A 26,913-nucleotide genomic window follows, 5' to 3' on the forward strand; every position below is an offset into this window, starting at 1 on the left:
CCTAACCTTCTTTCCCTCAGCAGCAGATGGCTTCAGTAGCAGCACTTTACTTGAAATTAGGGCAAAACAAATGCTTGAATCATTTAATTATTCTGTTAACCTTTGAGGAAAGAATGTAATGCATTCAGTTCAATCTTCAATCAACCTTTAAGAGAATTTAAATATTTTTGAATAGTTTCTATCTGTCTTAGACATCAAAATATTCTTCAGTGATTAATTCTTAAAGAAGATTTATTTTGGGGGATATTGTTTAAAAATAACTTTGCCAATCAATACTAATTATTATTTCACTAGAAAGAGAAATGGTAGAGCAACAAAAAGCAGAACAATTTTGCATAAGGAGTTGCTCTGACATTTTGAGTAGTTTAAAAGAGTGATAATCATTTTGGAAGATATGCAAATGTTGTAATTACAGCATTTTCTAGGATGTGGTCACCAATGTGGTGAAAATAAAAGCTGAAGATTTAACGGAAACATACACTGATGTGATCAATAGCTCACTTCCTTTAGACACCCAATCATTTCAGCATGCAGAATTCAAAGTTGCTGCAATTTGTTACTGTCGATTGAAATCTGCCATAAAGGTATTCTGTTCCTTGTGATTATTTTAATAGCTGAAATAGGACTAAAATTTATGCGATGAATTTAGAAATATTCAGTTGCTTATCTGGGTTCTGTAGTTGTTGCTAGTTGTTGATATGTTAATAAACAGCTTCTGTGTGTCTGAATCCTGGTCTTTGTCATTAGTCATTACAGTTGGCTAATATGCTACCAATGTTTGCCTTAGAATTGTAAGATAAATCAGATAACAATGAAGGATGTATGTTTTAAACTTTTATAGAACATGTCACGAAGAGGAATGTTTCCTGCAGACCATCTGTTGTGTGATATCATTGCTATTGGTTGCAAGTAGATGTTCCAGGCAAGGTGCTGTTTGCAAAAGCACATGCATACATTCAAAGTTTTTCTTTGCATATCAAAGTCAGCTTAATAGCATGTTGCAAGATCAGCCTAGTTTAAAAGTGGTTTCCTAAGTAGCAGTTGGCAAAGTGATACGAAATTGTTAGTTGTTCATTGTCGGTTTTGCTGTCAGCATTCTCTTGCAGCTTCCTGCTGGTAACCATTCATCTAGAGGCTCTATTCTGAGATTTCAGTGAAAATGGGAGATTACTTTAAATAGAGTTTGTAAACAGGAACTAATCCAGTGCATCATGTCCGGCATGAAATACACTATTTATACAAACTCTTCCACAAACAGCTTGGTTTGAATTCAAAATCCTTTTTGTTCACTCCTCAATTCAGGTGGAGTTCTAGACAGATTTCATCTCCTCTCCCACTTTTCCCTCCACCCTTCAAGCCTTTGGGTTGTCTTAGGATAGTTATGACCTTTAAATCAGGGACAGAATGATAAGTTTTAGCTTAAACCTATGTTATGGGAGCTTTGAGTCTGATTCTAGGCTAATATCTGTCCCCAAAGTGACAGTTTGATAAGTCACAAAGTTTTCCTCAAGACTGTTTGCCTGGACAGCCAAAAATTTTTTCTGGAGCTCTGAAGAAGTTATAGGCCCCATATTCCAGAATGGACTTGATGCCTGTTGCAGGCAGGGGGTTGGGCACCTATTTTTCTTCCTTTTTTATATAAGGTCCTTCAGGGGCATGTGCCTCCAGCCTCCATTTGGAAACTTAGTACATAAAATTTCAAGATCAACCTGTACTTAATCCATCTCACTCTCCCCTTCCTTTTCCCACTCCTTTCCTCTGTAGTCCTCTTCCAGCATTTTACTCGCTATTGCCATTTCCCTGTGGCTATGATCTGTCAAACACATTTACAAGACAGCTGGATGCTCTTAGTTTATCAAGGTAAATGTACCTTTAGTCCAGTGCTAGTGTTATGTCACACTAATGTTCCTGTTTCGTTACTGCTACTTACTTAAAGATTTCACTGAAGGCTCAACAGCTATAGCTATAGCTAAATATAGCATATATTTATCAATAATATGCCTTTTATAAATGCAATGAAATGACTGGAGTGTATGCAATTGATTAATACACCTTCCCTTAACACCAGACACATTTGTGGTGCGTAACATGTAGCACAAACACAGTGCTTATAGAGTAACATTTAGAAGTGACTTCCTGCATTTTCTTCTGAAGGCGTAGAATAATGGTTCTGACTCCCAGTCGCAATAAGTGTGTCGGCAGAAGATTATGGTTGCATTGATGATTTTCAAGCAATTTCAAATATGCAACCATGGTGGTCCAGTACTTGGAGCTGTGAAAGGCAACCAGAGGAGATCCCACTCTAGTAAGTCTGAAGTTACTGTGTAGATTAATTGAATGGGGATGGGGAATTATTTTAGAATATTGCCCAGGGCACTGCTTGTTACCTGTTTTCCTATGTATAATTGTTTGAGATAAATTCATACATTTACTTGAGAATGATTACATATGAAAAGATTCGTAAAAAAGAATCGGGTTGGTGGGAGTTGAGGAACAGTTAAAGAGCTGTTTATCATTTGATAATTACTTTGACATAGAAAAACTGGGATTGAAATCAGGTGGTAATTTTTCAGAGAGATTGATGTAGAAATAGAGCAATGACGGGAAAAGGATTTCAGCTGGGTCTGATAAAACAGGGTCATCAGGAATCTGGCAAAGAGTTTGCATCATACACTGGGGTGCTCTCTACAGTTACCTGATGAGGTAACCATGGCCTTTGGTTAGGAGCAGATGCCATCAGGTGGCTCCCAGCCTTCATAGAGTGTTTCAACCCTTAACCACGACACTCTCCAGTTGGTGGGTCAGCAGTGGTGGCCAAGTCACTGCCCATCTGCTCCTGAGTTCTGGCTCAACTCCTCTCGCCTGCTCCATATCCAGCAAGAAGCTCTTTCTCCTTCCTCTCCCATCCTGAGAGCTGCTTGGTTCTTGCTCTTTTCGTCAATGCCCAGCATAGATAGCAATCTCCATGCTGACCGGCCAGGAACCCTCTACAGATGATCTCCATGAGGAATAGCCACATCTGCCATCCTCTGTCCCTGTACTCCTGCATTAAGGACTGGTACTTCTCCCGAGCCTACTCACATCCTTCCTCCCATGGTACTGTGAGCTCCACCAGGATGATTTTCTTGTCTTCGGTGGACCATGGTACGATGTCTGGTTGAAGGAAGGTTTGCACCGCCTCCCGGAACTGCAGCTTCCTCCCCACAATGACCTTTGTCTCCCAGGATTTGGCAGTTGGCAGAAGATTAAATTTATGCCTCTTTGATATGACAAGCGTAGCCCTCTCCTTGATAAAAATGACTGCCCTGTTTGCCTGTCTGCCAGCTGGTCTCTTTTTACACCTCTCCTGCTCCAGTGTATCAGCAAGGGACAAGCAGGACTGTCGTGTTGCCAGCTATACTGTCCTTGTGTTAAAGCTGTTTTGCATCCTGACAGTTTGTGTGCCACTGAACCCCGCTGACAACAAAGCTCGCCGTTAAGGCCCTCTGTCTGTCCCATTGTGTGCAACTCTGGCGGCCTCATACATGGACCGCAGGAGGAAAGAAATGTGGAAGGACTCCAGTCTCCAAAGCTCTGCCCAAGTGATCTTGCGCTTAGAAAGATCCCATTTCGTCCAGGCGCCCTGAGACCCCAACTCCATTGCCTTTAATACCTGCCTTTAAAGGTGAAGAATTTTTGAAGTGTATAGAGGATCATAATCAGCATCTGACCAACTCAAATGAAGAAACACTGGGAATGATGTACACCAATGGTTCGGAAAAATGGGCAATATCACCCCTCTTGGGGCAGTGGAAGTTTCTAAGGTGGTGATAAAACAACAAAGGAGACAGTTGGGGAGGGTGCTCAGTAGCAAGGGATTACAGGCTTAAATTAAGAAATGAATTACATATTATAAGCAGTTGATCTCATCATTGATTACAATGATCATGTAATCATCTCTTGGTAACTCGCCATTCTCTGAGGCTTTGCTCAAAGCACATTATAGTTGCTGAAAGTCAAAATGACATTTCTGTATTTGACATATCATGAGAAATCTGGACTAAAGAAATTGTGTAATTTCTAGACCAGTCCACGCATTATTGCCATTCACTACTGTAGTACAACGTTAGCTAGTGTGATTTCCATACTCTAATCATGTAGTGACACAGTTCCTGTGAATTAGGGTATTGTATTCAATGGGGTAAAGTTCAGAATCTGCCCTTTCAAATGGCCTTGACAGAATTTCTCTAGCCACAGCCCAACCAAGGTATTGTTGCCCCACTTTATGTACTTTTGGACAGAGTCAAATTTGGCCTGAACTATTATGATGTCATAACTTTCCCCTTTATTGATGACAGCGCTTGAGATTGAACTTAAACAATAGGTGATTGACTATGGTTGTTAATCCATAACGAAAGTGTCAGAAACAGATCAAATGAAAAAGAAGTGTTTGACAATATAATGTGGAGTATCTAAAATAAGGATTTGTACCAGCACCAGGAAATCGACAGCAACCTATGTACCTGTTGTTAGAAAACATTTTTTCAAATGAGACAATTAAATTGTCCAGGCTGTTTGAACATTTGATAAGAATACACTCTGATAAACGAACAAGAACTTGGTTTGTTTTTGGTCACTTCATGAACCTTTCAGAACGGAAAACCCTTCAAAACATGTTTGCCAGTGCTTCACAACAAAACAGTGGTGGTTTATGTGCTTCATACAACATTTCATTGCTCATTGTAAAATCTGGAAAGCCCCATACAATCAAAGAAGAACTGATTCTTTCAGCAGTAAGGAAGATTCTAAGAATGGTTTTGCTTGTTTCCAGATCAAATAACGAAAGTGATTCCGCTCAGCAACAACTCTGTTCAAAGACAAATATATGAAATGTCTGAGAATGTGGAAGACACATTGTGCAACATACTTAGAACAACAGAATTTGTGCTGCAGCTGGATAAGTCAACTGCAAAAAATCTTTCCTTCTTGATTATTATCACTTCATAAAAGATGGAAAGCATGATTCAAGAATTGTTATTTGCCAGGGGACTAGAAAAGAGGGAATCAATATTTCAGGCTGTTGAGTGATTTTTCAAAGAGAAGAACATTGTGTTCACCTACATTCTTGCTTGTGCAGCAGATGGGGCACCTTCAATGACAGGATGCCATTTTGGAGTTATTACTTTCTTGAAAAAAGTAGTACCTAATATATTTATCATTCACTGTGTTATTCACAGGCAATATCTTGTAGCAAAAATCCTAAGTAATCAGCTGAACAAATCATAAGATTCTGTTATCACAGCAATAAATAAAATCAGACCCCACGGTCTCCGATCTTGACTATTTGGAAATCTTTTTATTGAGATTGATAAACAGTTTGAATGCTTGCTGTTACACATAGAAGTCGGGTAGCTGTCAAAAGGAAAGTGTCTGAGATGCCTTTATGCAGTTTTTGAAACTGATAAATTTCTTTGAAGACTTGTATGCTTCTTTCAGTAATCAGCTCATGAATATTAAGTGTGACTTTGCTTATTTGTCAGAATTATTCACAAAGTTTAATGAAATTAGTCTCCAATTGCAAGGAAATTATGTGAATCTTATTAAATTCAAGTCAGTTTCTCCAAATTTCTGCGCAAGTTTACCTTATTAACCGCCGCAAACTTTTCCAGTTTCCAAGCCTCTCAAAGGTGGAAGAGAAAGAAAGAATGACAGATGATGATCTTCAAATTAGCTGTGCCCACCTGGGTAACCTGCATTAAATACATGTGAAAGAGATTTCAAATCTTCTTTCGATCCAAATTCCAGCTTGGTAATAAATCCATTCCTGAACACTTATTGTGAAGAATTAACAGGAAAGATGGAGGAAGAAGTAATCTCACTACAAAATAACTCTGAGCTGAAGCCAAAGTTCAAAATATCATATTAAGATTTGTTGTTGCAGAAGGAAATCTCTGAATGCTATCCTATGCTATGGAAAAAGGTCAAGATGTGCTTTAATCCATTTCCGACATCATATTTAGTGGAACATGGATTAATACAGTCACCCAACTTCTTTCAAAGCAATGAAACAGACTGCAAATGACTGAACATGGGGATCGGAGACTCCTGAGTAACATTCAGCCTGATGTTGAGAAGCTGACATCACTGCACCAAGACCACCCATCTCCTTGAAAGGTGAAAAAGCAATGAAGTAGTGAATAGTTGGACTACTAATGTTCACTCAAAATTTGTAGATGAAAATTGTTTTTATTATAATTAAATAAAGAGATAATTGTATTTATAGCTTCTAATAGATTTGAATAATTTTAGCAATTATTTGTCACTGCTTTGAATTTGCAGTTCCTATTTTTTCATTGTGCATCATAGATCAAAATTATTTATAGCTTTATGTAATGGCCAGAAAGAAAGAGGGGAATGCTGGGAGTGTGATCTGAGAGACAAGGGGCAATAACCAAAAAAATTTGGGAACTACTGTACACCATGTGAAATATCTTACTGATAACCACTAGATAGTCAGTAGATATCCACCAATTTTGTTTCACTCTCGGTCCTCTTTCTCCCTTTTTCTCTTTTTCTTCCTTCAAGCCCTCTTTGTATGCATTTTTATATTTAGGTAAATATCCAAATTAATACTTGGAAGCACAAGAGACTGTAGATGCTGGGAACTAGACCAGTATACAATCTGCTGGAGAAATTCAGTGGGTTAAGGGATAGAACCATAGACAATAGGTGCAGGAATAAGCCATTGAGCCCTTCGAGCCAGCACCGCCATTCACTGTGATCATGGTTGATCATCCACAGTCAGTACCCCGTTCCTGCCTTCTCCCCATATCCCTTGACTCCACTATCTTTAAGAGCTCTATCTAACTCAATGGGGAACCCCACCCCCAAGCTGGTTCCAACCATTTTTCACCTCTCCTTTCTCTTGCTACTCACCAAGTTCAATTCTGAAAGCATGTTTATTTGCACTTAATCTCGAGCAGCTGCCTCCCATCTTCACTCTCCCCTCCCCACACATGGTCTATCTAGTGTTTTTTTTCTTTCTTATTTTCTCTCTGTCTGCTTCCATCTGTTATTCCCCTGCCAACTCCTCCCTGTTCACCACCTGCAGGACTTGACACTACCCGCCTGTTACCTTACACCCCTCTCTTGTCCACGAATCACCTCAGAATCTTTTCTTGCCACTCCTCCTCTTCCTCTCTCAGTGCTGACAATCTCACCTCTCCTGCTTAGTCCTGATGCAGGGTTTCAATCCAAAACAGTTTATTTCTCTCACTGCTTGACCCACTGAGTTTTCTCCAGCATTTTATGTTGCTCCTCCTTGATCCGTTCTGTGTTAACATTAACCACATTGTATTGATTCTTTCCTCTGACTGTTTAGTTATTAAAGCTGCTGCTTATCCCTTTCACCCAGGCTGTCGATCTATTGAAGCATATATTGTTCTTTCCTAATGACTTGAATGGCTGGCATTGAAGACATTTTTGGATGGCTCTGAAAAATAATGAACTTGTTGTTTCCTACTGACTGCAAGTTTCAAAAAATTGGTAACTGGTAAACAGGATGTGGCAGATAAGGAGGATAGAAATAGACAGTCGAAATGCTATATACAGTCACATGAAAAGTTTGTAAATCCTTTCCAATTACCTGGTTTTCTGCATTAATTACTCATAAAATGTGGACTGATCTTCATCTAAGTCACAATAATAGACAAACACCATCTGCTTAAGCCAATAACACATAAACAATTGTACTTCTTCTCATCATTACTGAGTACGCCATATAAACAATCACAGTCTAGGTTCAAAAAAGTATTTGAACCTCAGGGGTAATGCATTCTACAAAAGCTATTTAGAGTCAGGTGTTCCAATCAATGAGATGAGATTGGAGGTGTGGGATGTAGGAGCGCCCTGCCCTTTAGAAAGGACACACTAAGTCAGGTTACTGACAGAGCCTGTTCTTCTCAAGAAAGATCTGTTCATATGCACCATGCCTCGATCTTTCAGAGGACCATAGAAGAAGAATTGTAGAGGTGCATCAAGCTGGAAAAGGCTAAAAAGCATTTCAAAAGACCCAAGTGTTCGTCAGTCCACAGTAAGAGAAATTGTCTGCAAATGGAAGAAACTCAGTACTGTTGCTACTCTCCCTAGGAGTGGGTGCCATACAAAGTTCACACCAAGAGCACAATGTGCATTGCTGAAGGAGGGGAAAAATAACCCAAGCCTAACAGCAAAAGACCTGCAGAAATCTCTAGAATTTGCTAAAGTCTCTATTCATGTGTCCACTATAAGAAAAACACTGAACAAAAATGGTGTTCATGGAAGGACACCATAAAGGAAAGCACTGCTCTCTGGAAAAAAATATCGCTGCAGGTCTCAAGTTTGCAAAAACCACATTGATGTTCCACAACACTTTTGGGACAATATTCTGTGGACAGATGAGACAAAAGTTGAACTTTTTGGCAGAAATGGACACTCTGCTATGTTTGGAGGGAAAAGAGCTCTGCACACCAACACCAAAACCTCATCGCATCTATGAAGCATGGTGGGCAGAGCATCATGGTTTAGGGCTACTTTGCTGCCTTAGGGTCTAGACAGCTTGCAATCATTGAGGGAATAATAAATTCTAAATTGCATCAGGACATTTTACAGGAGAATCCCAGGGTAGCAATCCATCACCTGAAGCTTAATCGAAGTTGGATGATGCAACAAGACAATGATCTGAAACACAGGATTAAATCAACAACAGAATGGTTTAAAAAGAAGAAAATTTGTGTTTTGAAATGGCCTAGTCAAAATCCAGATCTTAACCCAATTGAGATGCTGTGGACTGACCTGAAAAAGGTTGTTCATGCAAGGTATCCCAGAATTATTGCAGTAACGGAAACTGTTTTATATGGAGGAGTAGTCTAAAATTCCTCTAAGCTGATGTGCAAGACTGATCACCAGTTACCAGAAATGTTTAGTTGAAGTTAGTGCTGTACAAGTGGGTCACACCAGTTACTGAGAGCAAAGGTTCACATACTTTTTCCAACAAATACATGTAATATTTGATCATTTTCCTTAATAAATAAATGAACAAGTATATTTTTTTAATTATTTTTTAATTGGATTGTCTTTATCTAGTTTTAGGACTTACATGAAGATCTGATCACATTTTTAGTCATACAGAAATAGAGAAAATCCTCAAGGGTTCACAAACTTTCTAACACCACTGTACATGACAGATGCAAGTAATTATGAGTAACTGAGAACTGATTCAATTTAACTGAAACAACATGGTGAAATAACAATTGTCTTAATAATCTTTAGTTTAAGAAGCATTTGGAGTTGGTTATTCACAAAGATTTTGAAAATGGTATTGTAAACAGGAAATTCTATAGAACAGTTTAAATTATCATGGAAACTGATTATAGAAGCAAGCAGGTCAGGTTGACCCTTAATAGTTCTTTAATTAGTCTTCAGCTGGAGTATTATGCATTTTTCCAGGCGAGTTGTTCATTAAGAGACCTAACACTACCTTCTCTATCTGGAAATGCCTGAGCGAATCAGCACACTCCACACTGATCTCCCATGCCTCCATATCCTTGGTAAATGTTGATGCAAGTAAGTCATTTTGGACCTCACCTCTTAAATATCTAATTTTTCATTTCCACCTCTAAGCACATGTTCCTCCTTTACCCTTAAGTGGTCCTATCCACTACATTGTTATCTTTTTGTTCTTGATGTACGAATAGAATATCCAGGGATTCTTTTTAATAGTACTTGCCAGGGGCTATTCATGGCCCTTCATGACTTTCCTAATTCCCTCCTTGAGTTCTTTTTTAGGTTTCTTGAAAATCCTGAAGGTCTCTGATTTTCTCTTCCTCAAACTTACTTTGACTAAATCCTCACCTCTCATTATTTCCCAAGTTCCCTTGCCATCCTTGTCCTCCCTTCTTGCTGGAACATACCTGTCATATTATCTGCGCACGTGGCCTTTCAACCCCCTGTACATGTTTGCTCTGGACTTGCTCAAAAGCTATAACTAATTAACTCTCCTTAGTTCTTGCTGAATACACTCTTAATTTGCCCTGCTCCAATTAAATAGTATCCCACAAGATCCACACTTATCCTTATCTATAGCTATTTAAAAATTTAGAATCACTGTTCCCTAACTCAAACTTCGAAGCTCAGAAGTTCAAAGTACATTCATTATCAAGGTATGTATACATTATACGACCTTCAGATTCGTCTCCTAACAGGCAGCCACAAAGCAAAGAAACCCCAAAGAACTACTAGAACTACCCTAGGGGGCCAACATCAGGCACGATGATGGACTCTTCGCTCCTCCTTCTCCCTCATCAGTGTGTTCAGTTCATCTACATTAGCTGTGCCACTATCTTCTAGGACAGGGGTGGGCAAACTTTTTGACTTGTGGGCCACAAAGGGTTCTAAAATTTGACAGGGGGGCTGGACCAGGAGCAGATGGACGGAGTGTTTTGGTAATGCACCTCATAAGATAAAATAAAATATCATGGGATATGTAGAAAACATGTGCTTTAATTTCAATTGAAAATGAACAAATGCATTACAACAAAATATCTGTCTTTGAAGTCCCAAGGTATTTAGCTATTTATTGAAATGACTTTTAAAACACTGAAAATTAAATGAATAAAATACAGCTTTTTTAATAGTAACAGTTATTATTTAAAAGCACTGAAAATTCTGTTATTCTTCAAGATATTATCATCATCATTCTCCTCCTGACTGTCTTTATTTCAAAAACGGTAGGAGATGCAGGTCTACTTGTCCTGCTCCTTCTTATTCAATTGTCCCCTGTTTTCTGGATCTTCAGTTTTTTACCTCGGTGAATGGAGTCAAAAGCTTTGCAAAAATCAATGTAAGTAAGCACATCTAGTAGGTGTTCTTCTTGACTTCCTCGATGATTCTACGGAGAGCAAGTATTTGCGTTACAGTTGTGTGCTTCTGCCAAAAAACATTCTGATTGAATCTTAGCGGTCAATGACAGTGGAAATCTTGTTCAAGATCCTCGTATCAACAAAATGGTGTAATTGTGTGATCAACGCAGAAGACTACAGCACCTTCAGCTCAGTCAGTTCTGACCACAGAGTAGTGTCAATGCCAGTGAGACTGAGCCTGCGGCAGCCCAGAGCCACAGGTCCCAAGGAGAAGATAGACTGCAAGGCATTCTCCTCACAACCTATTCTTCAAGCCCAGCACACCATGGAAGTGAGAAATTGCTTCAGCCCACTGGAGAGGGAGGAAGAAGAGACTGCCACCGACCTCTATCAATGGCTCATAGTCGCACACACAGATGCTACAAAGAGTCTGCCTACTGTGAAGTGAATCATAAAGAGCCGGATCTCGAAACATCCTGACATCGTCTCAGCAAGAAGTGTGGTTAATGCTTCTCATGCTGAACTTAGAAGCAGCGAAACAGAAGAGCTAAGAGATTTCAAGACAGAAAAGAAGAATCTCTTTGCCACCTATGACCGACTGAAGGAAGAGGAACTAGCTGAGAGGAATAGAGGGGTAGAGGCTGCTAATGAAGGCAAACAACACGGAGAAGCATGGCGCCTTGTCAACGAGGTCAGCAGACAGAAGTCCCCATCAAGTAAAATAAGTGGTAAAACAGCAGAGGACCTGTCCAGTCATGGTTTACCCACTTCAAGAGCCTGCTGGGAAGCCCTCCAACAATCACGGAAGAAGAAGAAGAAGAAGACATACCCATGAGACTTACGCAAGTTGACATCGATGACAACATTGAGGAACTGAAGGCCAAATATGCACTCAAACAGGGCAGGAGTGCTGGACCAGATGGGATACCACCAGATGTCCTTAAGAACTGTGACCTGGACAACATCTTGCTGGACATATGTAATATGGCACTGATGAAAGGCGACAAACCAGAACAGTGGTCGCTCTCAAACATTATCCCTGTCCCCAAGTCTGGATCTCTCACGAAGACAGATAACTACCATCGTATCAGCTTGGCCTGCATATTAGCAAAGCTATACAATCGGATAATCTTGAACCCCAATGAACCCATTTTAAAAAAACAGCCGTCAAGACCCAATGTGCAGAGAAAAGATCATGCAAACAATAAATGTAAGCAAATAGTGTTCTAAACTATTGTCCACAATGAGTCCCCAGACCCTCAGTTCAGCGCAGAGCAGAATAAATGTCACAGGGTACTAAGCTGAACCACCCATTCTTTGGCTCAGGCCCCGTTACCCTGACATTTTCAATCTGGTCTGGTGCTTAAATCATCATCCAAGCATTGGTTCAGTAGCTTTGATAGACCCTGGGGCATGGACTCTGCCATCTTGATTCAGCCTGACATTTCTGATTCAGCCTGGTGCTTAAATCATCATCCAAACATCGGGTTCAGCCACTTTGGAGCACTCTGGGGCCTAGACCCCCGCCAGCTCAATTCAGCCTGTATCTGACCTGGCTCTTAAATTGATCAAACCTCAGGTCTTCCTTGTTCTCTGGGATGGGCCTGCTGCCTTGCCTCGGCTCAGTTTTGTCACTTTGAATTGCCTCCAAGTTCAAAGAGAAGTTGCAGACTATTGCTTGTGATGATCATTTACCAGAAAAAGAATGATTAACAAAGTATTTAGTTGTTTTCCTTGTTTCATTGTCAACCAGCCAGAAGTTGCTGAGATTCATCAGCGCCATCTGAAACCAGCATCAGAAACTGCTTTCCCACTGAATGGACTCATTTCCCAATTCCCATTCCAGTACGGTCCCTCCTCTTATTGGACTATATATGTTGATTTAAGAAACCTTCCTGGATGCACCTTTTGAAAGACAATTCGATATATAACAATAATGACAATGTGTAAATGTTGCAGTGTCAGAAGCCTTGTAAATGTTGCTGCCTAGAAAGCAAATAACAGAAGTAGACCATTTAACAGGGCAGCAGTAGTTGGTACAATCATGTCTCAAAGATATGACACAATTTGCTCAGTTCTTTCAGGTAAACTTACAGTTCACACACCTTTATATTATGCCTTTATTGTAGCCAAGCTTTCAGTCAGCTTCTTGATCATGATCTAACACAATTTGGCACCAAGCTTTATAAGAGAATATTAGAACATGCAGTTAAATGTTTGATCAAAGTTGGATGTTAGACTTATAAAGAGGTGGAGAAGCATTTTGACTGTCTATGTCCTATATTCTACAGCTTAATAAGATGACAGATGAGGACATGGCAGCTAAAGATGGGGTGATTAAAAATCTCTGGAATAACACAACTATCTTGTTTTTAAAGAGATGGTCACTGATAGGATGGCAGGGAATGAGAGGGATTTTAAAATAATTTTAAGGATTTCTAAATTAAGGAGTTGTTTATCCAGAAAACAACAGCAATCAGGAAGTAGAATTATAAAGGGGGTTGGCCTGTGCTTATACTTTGGCATTGGAGTTTTTAGTAGCTTTTAGATACATAGAAGAGCAAAGTCAAGGCTAAATAGACAATAACATAATGTGGATAAGACCGTCAACAAAGTTGTTGGATTAAAGTAGATAGAAGTATAGTCAAAACTAATTTGCAATGATTCTGACATCAGCATGACAGAAAAAGGACCTCTGTTGTGCTGGAAGATTGCATGGTTTTGTGAGGTCCCACATTAATTGACTGTATGCTGGTACTGGGTGGTTTGTGTGAGTTGTACCTATGTAGCACATGGCCAAAATTAGCATGAGATGCAGGTGGACACTAGATCCTGAATCAACTGCTGGCAGCCTGTTAAAAAATGGCTTTGATAGTCTTCCAGCTGACAGTGCATTTACACTTTCTGTAAGATAATGAGAACAGGAAGCTTCTAATGGCTACATTTATCCTGATGCAGAGGACAGAAACTTAATATCTTTAAAAGAAAATAAAATTTTATCTGCAAAATTTAACATTTTGAAGTTCAGCAACTTTTATATTTTGCAATAAATACATTTTCTTGTACAAACTTTATCAGCTGTGGCTTTTATCCACTTCCAGCAGATTATTTTAATTTAGTATTTTTTTGTACTGTACTGAAATTGATTTCTTGATGCTCTCCACAACCTTTGCAGAGCCATATACTCCGATTCTGCTGTCTCGTGCATTTTCAGTTTTCACTGATCCCTAAATTGCCATTTGTTTCTTTGCTCTTGTTTCTGAAATATGCTTACTCACCAACTTTGTCTAGATCTGAATAACCTGACCTGAAGCATGAACTCAGTTTCCTGCTTTACAGGTGCTGCATTGGCTCCTAGCTATCTCCAGCATTTTATTTTCTGTTTCTTCACTGATCTGCCTTCAGCTCCTGACGATCTGATCTTTGAAATTTAGTTCTGAAAAATTTCCAACTTTGCTCTCTTTCCTTTAATATATTAAAGTGTGTATTTTGAGTTCAGCATCTGGTTTTAGCATTGACATAGCAGCAGTGTTGACTCAGAGTCAGACATCTGAGGTGTCAAACTTACTCCAGAGATTTCATCTCAAACACCCAAGCTGATGTACCCATGTAGTAATGCTGGAACTACCATTGTTCAGCTAACCAACTAAATCAAGACTCTTTATAGTTGCACAAGTGGACATAAGCTTCCCCAGCACCTATTGCACTATTTTGAAGAGATATGATCATCGTGCTGGCTTCAACTTGCAATTTTCAAATTTTGATGGCTGTGTTTTCTCCAATGGAGTCATGACTTATGTTGAAAATAATTCAGATTTAAGTGTTTTGAGCAATGGGAATGTGTGTTTATTTTTGACCCATCTCATTTTATCTCTTGATTTACTGTCATTGTCAATTTATTTTGTTTGCTGTGTTTCTCATATTAGAGACATAATTTAAATATAACATAATTGGTCTGGCTGTAGGGTCACTGCTTCAAGTGGCTTGTTGGTTCTTGTCAGAATATACAGCCTTTCAAAAGAGAAAAGGGAGTAATTGGGGAAGTCAGTTTAGTTTTTTGGAGGTGGTGGAAAGAGTTTTGCAGTCCCAGGATTCATATACATTTACATGCCTGTATCAGCTTTTTATCAAAGATCAATTAATTTGACCCCACTCTTCTGCTTCTTCTCAGTCACCTCTCCAACTCCCTTTACTTTATCTATACCATCAACAGCTCTTGTCATCTTGCAAATCTCTTTGCAGTCTTTTCATGGTGACATGATAGTGTAGCATTTAGTGTAACATTTTACAGCACCAGTGATTCCTATCACTATCCGTTAGGAGTTTTTATGTTCTTTCTGTGACTGTGCGGGTTTCCTCTGGGTGCTCTGGTTATCTCCCTCATTCCAAAGACATACAGGTTAGGGTTAGCAAGTTGTGGCCATGCTGTGTTGGCAGATGCATGTCACCACTTGCAGGCTGCCTCCAACATATCCTCAGGCCATGTTGGTCATTGATGTAAACGATGCATTTCACTGTATGTTTCAATGTTTTGATGTGCATGTGTCAAATAAATCTAATCCTCTTCCGAAGAGACCAGTCTTAACTTTCCTAACATGCTGCATCTTCATAACTGAGCTCCCTCATTCGTGGCAGCATCGTATTGTCTGATCCCTTCCATCTCTGTCATGAAGCCTGATGCCAGTATCTCCAAATGAGGTCTCACATCTGAATTGTACATTTTCCTATTAACCTTTATATAAGTCCAGCTAACTCATCATTATGACTGGTTTTCAGTTTACTCATAATCATCGTTAGTAACTTTGTCCTTCCCTACCTTTCTTAGATCCAGTGGAATGCAATGATTTCTCCACTGCACATCAAGCAAAAGCTTTTAAACCTAATTGTCATTCAGTTATTCTCAACGCTGGCAATCACTCCCACAAGGGTGAGTCCTCAGCCCTCAACCCCACTCCCTGTGCGCTCATGATGGTATGGACAGATTCTGCTCTAACAGTATCTATAAGCTTGGAGAAAATACCGTCGTAGTGGGCCAGTCTCAGATAATGTTGAGTTGGAGTGCAGGAAGCCTGGTGACATGGTGTCTTGACGACAATCTTCCCCTCAATGTCAGCAAAAGAGAACAGCTAGTCACTGACTACAAGAAAGGGTCAGTACACATGCCCCTGTTACAGCAACAGTGTCGAGTTTGAGAGGATTGTGAGTTTCCAGTTCCTTGGAGTGAACATCACTAATAGCCTGCCATGGTTCAACCATGTTGATGCCTTAGCCGAGAAAGCTCTTCAATGCCTTTGATTCCTCAGGAGGCTAAAGAAGTCTGGCATGTACCCTGTGGCCTTCACTAATGTTCATCAATGCACTATATAAAGTATCTTATCTGGATACAAGCAGCTTAATATGGCACTTGTTCTGCCCACTGCAGTCCCACTGTTATAAGATTATGGAATGTTTTCCTAGTAGGATAAGATGGATTCTTGGCCTCACAATCTACCTTCTTGTAACCTTGCACCTTACTGACTAATTGCATTGCACTTTCTCTGTACTGTGGCTTTATTCTGTGCCCAATACTTGGTACGACCTCAATACACCATTATACTGAATTGGTCTGTATGGATAAAACAAAACACAATTATTTTTATCGTACCTTGGTACATATGGCAAATATAAACCAATTTCCCAGATGTATGAAAGTTCAGTTCCTTTTTTAATGCCCCCATTAACAACAATATTTGATTGCTATATACTTGAACAATTTAATACCTCCAGTGAATTCTGAAATTGTTCATTTCCCTGTTATTATTCATAATTATAATCAACTAAACAATATTATTTGAGTTTTTATTCTTGCAAAGTCGCACATTACAAAATGCTAGACAAATAATGTTGTATCATTGAAACATACAGTGAAATGCATAGTGTTAGCTGTCTCAAATCTAATTGCATATGACAGTAATGTATGCAGTAAAAATATAGTATATATGAAATTTTATTTATGTAACTTATTTAGCACTTCAGCAGCTAGCCAGAAGACAAAAAAACTACACATTTATGAAGTCAATGTATAATCGGAGAGCAGAGTTTTAGCATGGTTAGCCTTTGTACTTTCCTTCCCACTGTATTAAATTTCAGGGATGCTGAACACCTTTGGGTCTCGGTCCAAAACGTCAACAGTGCTTCTTCTAACGATGCTGCCTGGCCTGCTGTGTTCCACCAGAGTTCTGAATGTGTAATTGTAGTCTATTTACCATAAACTGCCTTATGTTCCCTATAAATTTCACCCTCTATCTAACCAGTTCCCTGTGTTTAAAGAAAATCCATAACCAGTGGCACTTGACCATGTCCTTTCAGTTTGCATGTAATTTCAGCAAAATAAAACCATTTGGATTTGCACTGCTGCTCACCTGGATACATTGGGCTTCTACAGATTAGTCTGTGGAATATTTTCACATGCTTAAATTTCTCCGCAAGAAACTTTGACCATTTTTTTAAACTAAGGTTTACCAGAACTCTGGACGCTCACATCTAAGAGTAAACGTTGGGGTCACCGGGTACAGTCTCCTCCAAATGTATTGGGTGTGCATAGTACTGTATTTGTCAACGTGGAGTAGAGTGAGTTTGTAAATTTGGCAGGAGCAAAGGATGTTGGAATGGCAAGGGTGGAACACTATGGGAAAGGTATAGGGCAGGTGGCAGAGAAGGTGTGCTGGGGCGCGGTGGGGGGGGGGGGGTGGTGACGCAAAGCAAGGTAATTTGATTCCAAACAAATGGTTTATTGATCATTACAGAATTTCTCTCTGGTGATTTCCTTTCCTCCCCTCTCCCTTCTTTTCCCAACTATGATTCCCCTCTCTTATGCGCCTAAGATTTTTGCACATTACTGTACCTACAATTTGCAGACTCAGCAGCATTTTCCTGTGAATTCAGGTTGATAATATTATTGCAATTACATTAGATTTTATTCTTGATCTGTGTAAGAGTTGGAAAAAGCAAAAGATGATTCATCAAAGTCATTCCATTAACGCTTAATTTCAACACCCCCCAAGTCAAAATAAAATTTACTGTATTACCTTGAAATTAATTTTCTCACAGGCATTTACAGAAAAATGAAGAATTACAATAGAATTTATGAAAAACTGTGATGAACAAAGACTGGCAACAACCACTGTGCAGAAGAAAAACTGCAAATAAGCCTAAAATAAAGTTGTGGAGTCCATGTAAGTTAGTCAGTAGGTTGTAGAATCAGTTCAGAGTTATGATGACTGAGGTTATCCACACCAGTTCAGGAGCCTAATAACTGTTCGTGAACCTGGTGGTGTGGGACCGATGGTAGTAGTGAGAAGAGAGCATGACCTAGATAGTTGGAGTATTTGCTGATGGTTGCTCATAGCAGCACACCATGTAAATGTGCTTAGTGGTAGGGAGGGAGGAAATGGGCTGCATCCACCACTTTCTGTTCCTGGGCACCGGTGTTTCTACACCGGGCCATAGCACAACCAATAAGGGCACTCTGAACTGTGTATCTACAGAAGTTTGTCTAAGTTTTAGATGGCATGAGGAACCTGTGCAAACTTCTAAGAAAGTAGAGGTGCTGCTGTGCCTATTTGTGATGGCACTTAGGTGCTAGTCATAGAACGGATCCTCTGATATGATAGCGCCAAAGAATTAAAAGCTACTTACCATCTCCACCTCCAATCCCTGTTGACTGGCTCATGGAAATCCAGAATGATCAATGTGGACAGGTCTAAAGAGATAACGAACAAGAGAAAATCTGCAGATGCTGCAAATCTGAGCAATACACACAAAATGCTGGAGGAACTCAGCAGGCCAGGCAGACCTATGGAAAAAAGTACAGTCAACCTTTCGGGCCAAAACCCAAAGAGATGTTTGTGGACATTCGGAAGTCGCAGGCTGACCATTCATCACTGCACATAAATGGTTTCTCCATGGGGAAGGTTAGGAGCATCATCTTAAACTCTATCTGCCATTTCTCTGCCTATATCTGCATCTGAGCTATATCACCCCTCCACTTGTTGGAGTATCCACATATTGATTAAAGAAACCTTCTTGGATACACTTAACGTATTCTGCCCTATTCAAACCCCTTGCACTAAGAAGGTCCTAGTTTATATCAGTAAAGTAGAAATCCCCCATGACAACAACCCTTTTATGTGGCTGTTGGGGAGGGGTGTATCTGTAGTTCAACCCCATCAGCCCTTGATTAGTAGTGCAACTCCAACCCCCCTACCCCCGTATCTCCTTTTCTTTCTTTTCTAAAACTTCAAAAACCTGGCGCATTAATAACCCACCCCTGACCCTCTCTCAACCAAGTTTCAGTAATGGCCACAACTTTGTTATTTATGAGTACCGATCCATGTTCTAAGTTCATCACCATTACCCATTATATTCCTAGCATTAAAATGTACACACTTCAAACTGTCTGACCCATCATACCTGTTATTTCAATTTTTGCCTTTCACTACTTTTCCTAACATTTACCTTCTGCTCCAATCCTTCCCTTATTGACCTGGTGCTCCAATTTTCAGCCCCCGATCAAACCTGTTTAAACTCTCCCAAGTAGCATTAGCAAACCTCCTGGCCAGGATATTGGTTCCCCTCCAGTTAAATTGCAACCCATTCCTCTGGTACAGGTCACCCCTTCCCCAGAAAAGGTTCCCATGATCCAAGAACTTGAAATGCTGTTCCCTGCACTATCCCTGGAACCACTCATTTACCCATGCTATCATCCATTCCTACCTGCACTAGCCCGTGGCACCGGGAATAATCTGGAGACTAATAGCTTGAAGGTCCTTCTCCAGTCTCTTTCCGAACTATATATTCATTATGTCAGACCTCTTTCCCTTTTCTCCATAAGTTATTGGTGCCAATGTGCACTGCTGTTCACCATCCCCCTTAAGAATATCCTGCAGCCTCTCTGATACATCCTGGACCCTAGCACTCAGGAGGCACCATCCTGGTGTCTATTTTGTGGCCATAGAATTTACTTTCTGTCTCCTATAACCACCACACTGTCTGACTTTACCCTTGCCTGTTGAGCCTCAGAGCCAGCCACAGTTCCACGAGCCTGGCTCTGATGGGTCACCCCACAGCAGTATTCAAAGCTGTATACTTGTTCCTGAGAGGAATGGCCACATGGGAACCCTGCACTGACTTCTTAATTCCCTTGCTTCTCTTGATGGCCAACCATCTACTGTCCGAAGCCTGTACTCTGGATGTGACCCCCTCTTCAAAAGTCTTATCCATCATATCTTCAGCCTCCCAGATGATCTTGAGAACATTCAACTCCAGCTCCAACTCCTCAACCCAGTCAGTCAGGCACTGAAGTTAGGAGCACTTCCCACAGATATCATCATCAGGGAAATTATCGTGTACCCTGAATTCCCACATCTGACAGGAGGAGCATTCCACGCTGACTACTCTGTACTAAAAAAAAAGATTTGCCTCATCTTAACTGTGCCTTTGCTATTCACGCCGAAGCCCGTTAAGCCAAAAACCTTCTCAGTCTATCACTGGCACACTCCGCTGGAGCCTACCTTCCTTTTATCTGCAGCCTAGTTTAGGCCTCTGATGCCGACACTTCCTGTGCCTGTGCAGCCAGGAAATGGCTTACCTGCCATTCAGCCTTACCTGAATCTACTCCTTTTACACTCTATCACCTGACCTTTGTAGGATTTTGACACCGACATTCACACTCCTCATGCGTGAGCCACCAAAAAAGAAGGAAAAACAGGATAATCGGTCTTTCTTCCACCCATTAGAGTTATTTATCAGGAGCACTGTGTACACAGGCCCTTAGCATTGTCAAGAAGCCCTCCCATCTGTCCTCTCTCTTTGTCTCCCTCTCATCAGGCAGAAGTTACCATAGCATTATGACAAAGAGTGTTAGGATAGGATACAGCTTCTTCCCCTAGGCCAGGGGTCGGCAACCTTTACCACTGAAAGAGCCATTTGGACCCGTTTCCCACAGAAAAGAAAACACTGGGAGCCACAAAACCCGTTTGACATTTAAAATGAAATAACACTGCATACAACATTTTTTTGCCTTTATGCTATGTATAAACAAACTATAATGTGTTGCTTTTATGAAATTGATGAACTCCTGCAGAGAAAACGAAATTACATTTCTGCATGCAACAAAAACATTCTGAACTCCGAAAAAAAGACGTTGAGTTGAAGGTTACTTTTAAGTAAAATAATCAATGTCTATTTGAGTCCTTCTTGTACTTATGAAAAACGCCAAACTTAAATTGTCCGCCAGCAGCAAACCAAAAATAACGTCAGCCAGCTGTCAACCTGAAAAATAAAAGGACTATTTCACTGAACAATGAAAAATATGAATATATGTAAAATAATAGGCAATTAAAATATTTATCATACTTGGTTAATGGGATTTCTGCTCCTGGACCTCAACGCACAGTGTCTGCACATCAGGGCTGTATGACATCACCTTCATCTTCACACAGGATCGCAAGCTGTCATCTGTGAGGCGTGTGCGATGTTTGTTCTTAATAAAGTTCATATTGGAGAACACCTGCTCACATACATATGTGGATCCAAAGATCGACAGGACTCCAAGTGCATACTTTTTAATGTTTACATAAATGTCGGGGATAGCATTCCATGTTTCAAACACAAGTTTGTCTGGTTTGGGGAGGTTTTCAATATCACTCCATTTGTGATTCTGAGCAAGAACGGCCTTCTGACGGGCAACATCTTCAAGGTCTGCTGTCAGGCGTCTAATCTTGGACACCCATATGTCTTTGTCGGCGATGTCGGCCAGTTCCATCTCAAGATCAGGTTGACTCACACCTGCCAATGCAGTTGTATTCAGTAGGGATGGATCGATGCTTCGGGGAGTGACCAGGAAGGATAATGTGTTTTTTACCTCTCTGAACTCACAGAAGTGTTTCCCAAATGATGTTTGCATTGTGATGATTGCAGAATGTAAATACTCTGAATTTATCATGTCGTGAGCTTGTTTGAACTCTCTCAAATTGGGGAAGTGAGACAATGTGCCTTTCTGTAAATCTCTGGCAAGCACTGTCAACTTGCGCTGGAATGCCAAAACATCCTCCAACATGTGCAGGGCTGTGCGTCCTTTCCCCTGAAGAGCTGTCTTCAGCGTGTTCAGGTGCGCTGTCATGTCTACCATGAAGTGTAGCTTTTACAGGCACTCTGGCTGTTCCAGCTCAGGAACGGTGAGGCCTTTGCTGCCCAGGAAAGTTTTCACTTCTTCCAGACACGCGACAAAGCGTTTCAGCACCTCCCCTCTTGACAGCCACCGGACTTTGTTGTGCAGCAGGAGATCAGAATATGCGCTTTCCAGCTCGTCCAGTAACAAACAGAATTGATGGTGATTTAAACTTTTTGCCATTATTTTATTGACAATCTGAATGGCAACATCCATTACTTCTGTGCATTCCGGAGGAAATGTTTGAGCGCACAGTGCCTCTTGGTGCAAGATGCAGTGAAAAGTCAGCAGCTTTCTGTCCAGCGATTTCTGCAGTAAAGCCACAAATCCCTTGTGCGCTCCTGTCATACTTGGTGCCCCATCAGTAGCTACTGACACCAGGTGGGTGGTCTTTATTACTTTGGCTCTTAAACAATTCAAGACAGCCTCACAGATGTCCTCCCCCCGTGTTTGGCCTTTTAGAGATATCAAATCAATCATTTCTTCCTGTGGCCTGGTAGAGTTTACATACCGGCAGAACAGCGCTATTTGTTCAATATCACCTTTGTCTTTAGACTCGTTACAGGCAATCGAATAGGCCACAGCTGAATTGCTGTATTTAATTTACTGTCTTGTGATGTCTTCTGCCATTTTTATGGTTCTGTCTTTGACAGTCTTTGCAGAGAGGGGCATATCCCTGATTTTCTGCAGAATTTCACTCTTGTTTTTAAAGTCCGTGAATAGATGTTCTGAAATCTTAATGAAAGATTCTTTTATATATTCACCATCTGTAAACTGCTTCCCGTGCCTGACTACTTCCTGAGCGGCAACAAAACTAGCATATGTCGTTGATTTTCCAGACATCATCCACTTCTTGAAATGATTTTTGCTCAGATCAACCTTCCGCATCAGTTCCGAAACGGCTTTTTTTCTCTCATCTCCATCCGGATATTTTTGAGCAAAGGCTGCGTGTTTATTCTGGAAATATCTTGCGACTTTTGACTTTTTGTTGTTTGCTAGTTTCTCATTGCATATTAAGCATACCTGTAAACCAGTCTCGTCAGCAGTGAAAGCAAATGAATCTGCCCACATATCATTAAACGTTCTGTTTTCTTCAGTCACTTTTCTTTTTTTAGAATTCTCCATAGTTAGCCTACCTTGGATTGAAAAATTAAAGAAATCGCACACTGGCGGGTGTCAGGCATTGGCCGTGATGACGTATATTAATAGCGACAAAAAACACGTTTTATTTAGATTGTACAAGATCACCATAATCTTCAAATTTAGAATTACATTTCAAAAACTAACAAACTAACATAAAATACATTTTAATTAAATACTCATCATTTATTTTCCAAAGCCATAGGGAGCCGCAGCACAGAGGTGAAAGAGCTGCATGCGGCTCCGGAGCCGTGGGTTGCCAACCCCTGCCCTAGGCCATGAGACTACTGAACTCCTGCCACCACCTAGGTCTCATTACAAATGTCAGTAGCATTATGCTTATTACTTTTTGACCTATATAGTAAATGCACCTTATGTTAAGTGTCAATATTCTGGAATATAGTTTAATATTTGTTAATTGATTAGTAGTAATAATACTTTGTGTTTGAGTTATATGGACTGAGTTATGCACCTTGGTCAGAGGAACGTTGTTTCGTTTCGCAGTATACATGTATACGGTTGAATGTCGATAAAGTTGAACTTGATTTTACTAGCAGTCATTGCAGATTTGTCAGTTTTATACCACGTTTTAAAGTACTCCGTTGTTTATCAGTTCTCTAAGGAAAAGTAACAAATGGTGCAGGAACTGAACTTCAAAGTAATCATATTTTGTGGAAAAACTGATCTATTTTACAATGTTTTTTTTTCCAAGATCAATTTGAATTAATCAACATTACAGATGTTGGAAGTAACCTGGAAATTAGAGTCTCTGCAGACAAGTGATCACTGATAGATGGACAGGATTTTATTCAAAACAATTTGAAGAAATTAAATAGTTTGTTCAATTTGGACTATTGTGGAAATAGGTGTTAATCATGAAACAGACACCATGCAGTCTATGCAGAGGCATCATTTCACCAGATGAAGGACCTCGGTCATGTTTACTGACTGAAGTGGTTTTCACTAAAGCAGTCAGAAGCTTGGATGATATAATGAGACAGCTTTCCAAGGGTCATAAATTACAGAGTGACAGTTTTGTGTTGTTCCTGTTTTAATTGGGAGTCATAACAACACATGCCATATGGTAGTTATGGAACACAATCAAAGGATAACTGAATTAATTGCCTATACGCTCAATAAATAGCAATGCAATTATTGATACCTATTGTGCATTCTTTTGCAGATGCAAATCTAATGATAATATCAATGATGTCTTTGATGAGTGGCATTGAATTGTATCTATCAGAACAAAATCTGACATCATTAAATAGGAACTCTATTGTCCAGTCTTTTTTACTTTGCTGGCCCAAGTAAACAAAGAGGTGGGGGATTTGGGTTATTTATCCAATGAACTTCAACAGGGGAAACCCTACAAGGAATTTAGATATGAGCTGAGTCAGTGACAGAAGGACACGGATCATCTGAATATGCTTTGTTAGTTTTTCAGATTCTGATATTTTTATTACACATACTTGGAAATTTATTAAGTAAACAAGGACTATTTATGGTAACAGAAGTGTAGAATGTAGAATGCAAGTAGAAAACTTTTAATTACAGAGCCATACTGAGTCACTTCAGGAGTCACAGATGTTGACCCTTTTAGGACAGATAATGTAATCTTATCATCATTTATGTTCATAAACTATTGGCAGCTTGCAATGATGTGGTTTCCTTTATGGGTACTCTACGTATTGTAGGATGTTTGTTGGCAAGCTTTATTCCGGTGCCAGCTTGCTCAAAAAAAGCTTGAGTGAAATATGAGGCACTGTTTCACCTTTATGCAAACATATTGACTGATTAGATGGAAATTTTTTCAAAAGTGCTGCTATTACTTTGATAATAATTGCTTCTAACATTTATCCATAACAGATGCAAAGCTAATTGGATTATAGTTGCCCTCTCTTTACACCCTCCTCTCCTTTTGAGTTATGGTACCACATGGGCTATTTACCAACCTATAGGCACTGCTCCACAATCTCCGGAGTTTTGGGAAATAATTACTAATACAGCCACGATCTCAGTTATCATTTCTTTAATGATCCTACTAAGTAAGCCAGGGGTGTTTTCATCCTTAAGCCTTTTCCAATTATCTACTAATAATTATGGCATTTAATTGATTCCCAGCATTAGTCAGAATTAATGGTATGTTTGTAGTATCTTACACCAGAAGGACTGATGAAAACTAAGTGTTCTAACTTCAATGTACCTGTGTTATTTTTGAATAATAATAATAATAATAATATTTAAAATGAAAGAAAACTATTGGCAACTCCAATCCTATTTCTTTGTACCCCCTAACTATTCTTCCGGGAGATAGCACTCATCTCTTCCTTTCATGTAAATTAAAAATAATCTAGTTGTATTCCTATTTTTCACTAATTTATACTCAGATTTTTCCTTAAAAAGAATCCTCCTTTGCCGATCTTGTGTTTATCCCCATCTTTGGCTTTGTTGCTACTATATATGACAAGCACTATTGATTGGTTCACAATGAAACTGCAAAGTAGCCATATGTTAGAATGGATTATCACCAAGTAAATTATCCTTTTCTTAGCACATGAAAAGTGATTTATGTTTTCCAAAATTCACAATCTATTATTTTGTATGCTATTTACAGAAAAGTTTTTTTTTAAAAACAGCACCTCACAGCAGAAAGTTGGTGCATGTGAATCATGCATGCAAACATGAAAATGTACTTCTGTATGGGGTCAATTGTAATTCAGGAAGGTTTAATAATGTTCAGAAGAGCAACACACACAAAATGCTGGAGGAATTTTGCAGGTCAGGCAGCAGAGTGAGGGTTAGGTAAAGCAAGCTAAAAACAAAGTTTCTATCAATATCCAGCAATCTCTGCAAACAACCATATGTGATGTTTTATGAGGAAAGCATTGGTCTTAGTCATAATATGAAGGAAGAAGAACAATTTTCACTAATTTCATGCTTATTGCACATTTTACTTCTTCTATGTCATAGTCTAAGGTGACTTCCCAGCCTCAAGTACCTTTTCCACATAATCTTCCCCAGTTCATTGTTTTCAGTATTTCTGTCAGTTCATAGGATAAGCTCAGGGGGAAGTTTTACAAGCACAAGTCCTCAGAATGCTTCCAAAGGAATTGGAGTGGTGGGGTGGGGAAGGGGAGGGGAAGAGTTGTCTGTCTTCTGGGTAATACAAGACACATTTAAGAACTTTCAAACATGCTTTGAGCCTGTAATTACAAACGTATACTAGCAAGGACACCATAATAGATCATCTTCATTTCTAATAACTATTTGCTTCTGTATTTGAGTTGAACTCTGAACTGTACATTTTAAAGAGATCACACTAATTGAGAAGCTAGTCCATCTTTAAAGCATCCTCCACCAACAGTGGTGAATATTGTTAGAATAAAGTTGAAACACTTCAAAGCTCCTGACATTGTTGTCCCATGCATTGTTCGAGCATATTCAGAAAGTCTAGGTCAACTTATTTGTCTGGTATTCATTGTTCGACAAGAAGCAAATAATTTCCTTTCATATGTTATCAAAATAAGATGTCTTTTTGGTAAAATGTTTTAATGATGTAGTTTGTTTGATTTATAGCTTCCTGTCAGCCCGTTAATTTATCGCCATAAACTTGTCTTCCAATTTTGTAGATGCTTGAGTGCTTATCTAGAAACCGATTTTTAAGCATGGCCTAAACATCAGTTG

The 26,913-nt window shown here is 39.7% G+C and overlaps 1 protein-coding gene across 13 annotated transcripts in view; it reads left to right on the forward strand.

Annotated features, from left to right (window-relative positions):
• Positions 1-26,913, forward strand: part of LOC132383951 (alpha-(1,6)-fucosyltransferase) — an 825,511-nt gene that overhangs the window by 541,479 nt on the left and 257,119 nt on the right. For 2 of the 13 annotated variants that reach the window (XM_059955235.1, XM_059955200.1), the window contains one exon: positions 15,703-15,804. The exons of the other annotated variants lie outside the window; for them this stretch is intronic. The gene's annotated coding sequence lies outside the window, so the exon portion shown is untranslated. The remainder of the gene's footprint in view (positions 1-15,702; positions 15,805-26,913) is intronic. 13 annotated transcript variants of the gene reach the window in all.

This window comes from Hypanus sabinus, chromosome 2 (genome assembly GCF_030144855.1).
Source record: "Hypanus sabinus isolate sHypSab1 chromosome 2, sHypSab1.hap1, whole genome shotgun sequence".
Lineage (NCBI taxonomy): Eukaryota > Metazoa > Chordata > Chondrichthyes > Myliobatiformes > Dasyatidae > Hypanus > Hypanus sabinus.